Source organism: Somniosus microcephalus, chromosome 8 (genome assembly GCF_052327205.1).
Source record: "Somniosus microcephalus isolate GS21.2 chromosome 8, FLI_Smic_1.0, whole genome shotgun sequence".
Taxonomy (NCBI): domain Eukaryota; kingdom Metazoa; phylum Chordata; class Chondrichthyes; order Squaliformes; family Somniosidae; genus Somniosus; species Somniosus microcephalus.
Window position 1 is genome coordinate 69,378,485 of NC_140994.1, and position 5,955 is coordinate 69,384,439.

The following is a 5,955-nucleotide window of genomic DNA, read 5'->3' on the forward strand; positions in this document are numbered from 1 at the left end:
GGGAGTGTAGGGTTCTCAAAATCCCCACATTCCCCAAAGTTATGGTTAAAGGGAACCTGTATTGGACAAGTTGTTAAAAAGGGTACCCAAAATGGCTTCTGCAACCTCGTGACCAAAAGTACAGGATTTTAAAAGCATGGCCCTGCAAAAAGGCAGGCACTTTACAAAACCTGAAACGAAACCTAAAATGCATGAATCTGTGAAAAGACTTTGTGGAGCCAGACAGCTAAGCAAACACAGAATATGCATTCATTCACCTTGGAACAAATCGGGTCAGAATGGGCCTAATCGAGGCCATTAGTTTTCTGCATATTTAATCAGTAACAGCTCACAGTAGCCATCAAGCCAGGATGAGGAAAATTAAATTTCATAAATAACAAACAGCCAGGACATCGAAGCCATTAAGCACGGGGACAACCACCCCAGAAGTCGTTAAAGTAAATGGCTGTAATCATTTTAAAACGAGCCCGCCAAAAGTTAGACAAAGGACTGACCTGATTTGGCACGCAAATAAGGGATGAAGAACCGGGTATAATTGTAGGCCCATCGGTAGTGATCGCTCTCTTGCTCTTGCCTCTTATCGCTTGGCCTTTGGCCTCCTGCCTCTCGTTCTCATGCCCTGGCCTCGTGGCGGGCTCTCTTCTCGCTCCCCGCGCCGCTCAACACCAAGGGCGCCTATTACTACACCGAGGGCTAAACGCGGGAGGAGAACGAGACCCGAATTCGAAAACACACAGGACACACAGGCCACAAACAGGCAGACAAGATGAGACGAGACGAGATGAAGAAAATGGTAAACCGGTAAAGGCAGAGAAGGGCAGCGAAAAGACGCATTGGGGGACAAATGCCTAGTTATAAGCTAGCGTTTGACGAATAAACTGGCATTTCAAGCATGGATAGCAGCGTCCATGACGAATAAACTGGCGTTCGAAGAATGGGTAGAAAAATCAGTTTGACAGTATAAACCGCGAACCGAGCCCCAACCGTTTTAAAAACCCGTCAGTGACTAAACCGCCCGAGGAAGAAGAAGACCCATCGCGACTCGACGATGTTAGCTGAGGAAAAGGAGGGTGATTCGCATAAACAACTCCACCACCGCGCCCTGTGACCACATGGCGACAAAGTATCCCAAAGGACAGCAAGAGTGCACCCCAAAACTCACAACCGTTAAAAGTCAACAGGTTTCGAATTGGTGAGCATAAATCCCTGGCCCCTCATAGCTTAATCTAGTTAGGTATAGGGGGTGGGATAAGAATAAGGGTATTTTAATGTGTTTGTTCCCTCGATGTGCCATGTGTTCCCCATTCCCAAATAAGTGTATTATTTTTATATGCCTGTTATCATTATAGTAATTCTCAGTATTGTGATCTTGTCTTGCCTTTAATAAAAATTACGGTTTTCTTGCACTGAACCACTTGTCTACTCGTTTTTCTGTATCATCGCCTGTACCTAAGTCCGGTGTCTAGAACCCAGGGGGTGTGGAGTGATTCGAACCGCTCAGAGACAGTCAGGGGCAGAGCTGACTGGGCACATGCCAAAAACCCCCAACATCACACAAAATGATCTCCAGACCGGTAGAATTAGAAATGGTGACTGTAGGATTAACTTTGAAATATCTGTCAACTCACACATCCACCACTGATTGAGAAATAAGGGTCTGGATTCATTTCTGATATACCACTTAAAATGGAAGAAGGAGGAAAATGGGGTGAGGAAGCCTTCAGTTCTTCTCCTCTCCTGAAGGCATTGACTCAGTAGTGGTGCAGTCCCATGGGTGCTGGACATCCTCCACTATCTTTAATGAAGTTTCCAGCATTGCACATACCTGAGACAATACCTCCACAGAAAGGCTGAACCCTTCCAGGTGCTGCTTTTCCAATAGGTCTAAGTGTGGCGTGAGGCCTCTGCAGCCTCTCCCAATGTTAGGTTCTTCCATTGTCCGAATCCTCTGGACCTTCCCAACCATTTCTTCCTAACCTTTCTCTAATATCACTATGGCTACAGCGAGCAGTGCAAGGGCCTTGTTTCACTCCACAATCAACAGCTGTTAAGTTTACTGCCTGTGTTAAAGGCTGGTCTGAATGTTCCTTACAGAGCTGGTACAGTTCACCATCTCAACTTATGGACTATGAGAGACACTGTCAGCATTAGCACAGATCAATGACACTAATAAAATCACAGCTACAGTTTCTTTTTATTGGCTATTTTAACACTCAGTCTCTGATATTACAGCTAATTAACATTTCTCATTGGAAAATCTGCATCTGCAACTATAAAGCTTCATTATTTTTAGCCATTTTAATCTATTTTTATATCCTTTAGCCGTAAGTCACCCAGTGGAGTTGAACCGCTTACATTGAAGAGGCTGGAAATCAGGGCGCTGCGAGCGGCTCGTTACAGAGAGAGAGAGAAAATAATCTTCCTTCAGGCATTACAGCGGCCATCGCGTATAGCGGGAAAATTGCGCAATCCAGGTGAAAGTGGCCGAACCAAAGCAAAAGATCGTGGAAACTCGAGCATAAGGTACGTCGAGCGTAAATCGAGTTTTCCACGATCTTTAACATTGTTTTAAAAAACATTCCGACCGAAGATGGCCACGCACCAAGATCGAAGTAACGAGGATAGCGAGTCCGTTTGCGGACGTTCAAGGAGGGTTTTCAAATTGAGCTCGTTTACATAGGTGCCCAGGCACTAGTGGGCACGATTTAATAGGTTTTACATCTTAAAAAATATTCAAATTACTAAAAATCTGACTAGCGTACAACAATGAAACTAATACATGGTTCAGTATAATTTTTAAAGTCATTTTCAGTCACTTTAAATCAGGTTAATCACAGGTGAAAGACTTATTAAAAATGCTTATTTTTTGTTACATCCATTTTCAGCTGTATTAATAAAACTGCACATTGTTACCACTCTTAAATACATCAATGAATGTTTTTAATGCAAAAAAAAAAATAACTGATTACATTCTATTCCACTGACAGATTGCACTGGTTCTTGGAAGATTTTGGGGGGAAAATTCAGTTGCTTGCGCCGCTCGTTAGCGCCTTAAGAGAGCGCCAATTGGGGCGCAAAGCAACTAGAGGCCGGGCGAGGCGATGTTTGTGTCGCTCGCAAAATTAACCAGACATTTTGTGGCGGCGCTAAACACTTCCGCCACGATCTCTTGCGCCGGGAGATTGTGACGTCATTCGAGTGCGCAACGACCCGTTAGTGCCCCGGACCGGATATTGAGCGGCACCCCCTGCCTTACCGCCTGCCGCTAGCAACGACAGGTTGAGGGGAGCGTTATGCTGTCAGAAAGGGACTAGGGGAGTGCTATTTAAAGGCGACCGCTTCCTGCCTTTTTTTGACAGTGATGTTTTTGCACCACGCAGTCTGAGAGAGAGAGAGACTTCAGTAGAGATTCAGCACTGTGTGAAGGAGTTTTGAGTACTGAGCAGCACTTTGCAGTTTTTTTTAACATAAGAACATAAGAACTAGGAGCAGGAGTAGGCCAATCGGCCCCTCGAGCCTGCTCCGCCATTCAATAAGATCATGGCTGATCTGATCCTAACCGCCAATCCACTATCACAGATTTGCCCTTCCTTGCTTCGCCAGCACTCTGAGGTAGCGCCTCACTCGTCGGCGTTTGTGCCTTAAGACAGGTGTGAAGCGCCTGATTTAGCGCTCCAATCACCTGCAGGGGCGATAAAAGGCAAGTTTGCTGTCGGCGGCGATAATTAGCGGCAGGCGCTGAACTTTGCGCACGGCCGATAATGGCGGCCCAAATGGGGCGATACTGAATTTTTCCCCCTTTATGTTTGTGAATATTCAAATACATTTTAGCAGAAACTTGAACTGTGAGCTGTCCAGTGCAATTTCAAGCCCAATTTGTGCCCAAAGCAAAAACTCGACCCCGCTGTGTGTAGTTTCAGCTGGGAAAGTCAGCGTTGACCTAGATAGAAAGGCATAATTCAGAGAGAGCACTGAGATATTCTTCATTGCCACAATCAAACTCCAAGGCCTTTTCAAAGCACTCAATAGCTTCACACTTCTCCCCATCCAGCTGGTGCAGTAACCCAAGAACACCAAATGCCTCACTGTCTCTGGGATTCCTTTCACATTGTTTTGTTGCAATCTCTCTCAAGTTATCACAACACAATTCCCAATCTCTTGTGCCACGTTGGATTTTAAGTCCTTCCAGAAAATGGGTGATGGCTTTTGATTCAGATCTTTTATGATGCAGTTCAAATAATCCAGCCTGTAAACATATTGCCTGCTTATTATCAGGATAAATATCCTCTAATTTCAGTAGATCGCTGTAGATCTCCTCTGCTTTGAGATATTCACCATTTAATGAACAGATTCCTGCAAAATCCAGTTTTGCATTAATAAAAGTTATTGGGCGGGGCTCAAATGCCTTTTCAAAATGGTACTTGCATAGTATGATCAACTCAGCTTTCTCTTGAAAAGCAGGATTGCCAGGGTTTTTACTGCCTGGATTTTTGATCAGTTGAAATATTTTTTTTCTGTAACACAGACCTATTTGGTGGTGTAAGAAGGTAGAGTTTGGGGTAATTTCTAATGCTGTCTTCAACAGCCCCACAGCTTTTTTCACATCTCCTTCTATTCTCAAAAGTTTTGCTGCATAACGAATTACACGTGGATGATCAGGGGACTTTTCCAATGCTTGCTTAACTAATTTGTGAGCTTCCACCTTTTGCTTGAACTCTTGTAGTTTTAGAGCCAACAGCACCATGGCTACAGAGTCATCTGGATCAAGCTCCAGCACACGTCGCAACTGCTTCACTGATTGACTGACTTCACAGCTCTCTGGGGTACCAGAAAACCCTTCCAGACGACACAGAACAGTCGCATAACCGAAATTCCATTCAGTGTCATCAGGATCTTCCTCCAGAGCCTTTTTAAAACATTCCTTTGACTCTTAATAATATTTCCTGGAAGATTTCAACAGTGAACAACCCTTCTCCCCGTATACTTCAGGTATCAATGCTGTATACCGAGAGCCATTAGTAAATCGTTTACAGATCATCTCCAGCTTGTCGAGGTAGGACTGGGCCTCTGTCAGTTGTCCCATGTGATAATATACCCAGGCATAGTTTCCATAGGTGATGATGCTTCTTCTTTCAAATTCATGTTCATGATTCTCCCTCAGAATCTTTTCAGCTTCCTTTAAGTTTTGAATTGCCTCTTCACAGTTGCCTTGCAGACAGCATATGAAAGCGAGTTGGTTGTGTGGCATGGCCTGATATTTCACACCAGTCTGTATTGAATCTTGCAATCTTTGCTTCATATCGTCCAAATCAATGTTTTCTTTCTGTGGGCCCCACGTGAAGTGACATTGAAGCTGATCGAGCTTCACTTTCAACAAATCCTTCTGTGCGTTGCTGCAAGAGAACAAAATTCATCAAAATTCAATTCAGACTAGCTGAGACTTGACCTCCCCTCCGGTTTCTTTAACTAAGGCCTTCTCCCGACTCCTGGACCCACTGGCCATGAAGACTCTGGTCACACAATGATGACCTCTGCAAAAACCACTGCAAAAGCAATGGGTATGACTGCAAAATCTCAGCTGACACTCGTCTCCTTCATGCAGGCTGATGTATTAGCTCCTGGCCATTTAGTCTTCTCAGCCAATGCACAGCAACACCTCAACCACCCCCAGCCCCAATGATATGATCAGGAGCATTGGTTGAAGTACTCAGTCTGCCTTTTGGTTCACCCATTACACCTCCTTCTTATTCATGTATTCCATTCTGAAATGGGAGTCCCCTCACTAAAAAGGCCAGTGCTAATTTTAAACGCTCTCCCTCTCATATTGGCAGTCAAAGTAACTCTCTACTAAATAGGATCACCAACCTGGTCCTCCACAGGGACCCTGCTGTCTGTGAGCCAGATCATTCCCCACCCCAACATGCAGAAGGAGAACCTATCCTTAAAGCAGAAAAG

The 5,955-nt window shown here is 44.6% G+C and overlaps 1 pseudogene; it reads right to left on the reverse strand.

Annotated features, from left to right (window-relative positions):
• Positions 1–2,175: 2,175 nt before the first annotated feature.
• On the reverse strand, positions 2,176–5,761 carry LOC147113620 (interferon-induced protein with tetratricopeptide repeats 5 pseudogene; annotated as a pseudogene).
• Between the last annotated feature and the right edge of the window lie 194 nt (positions 5,762–5,955).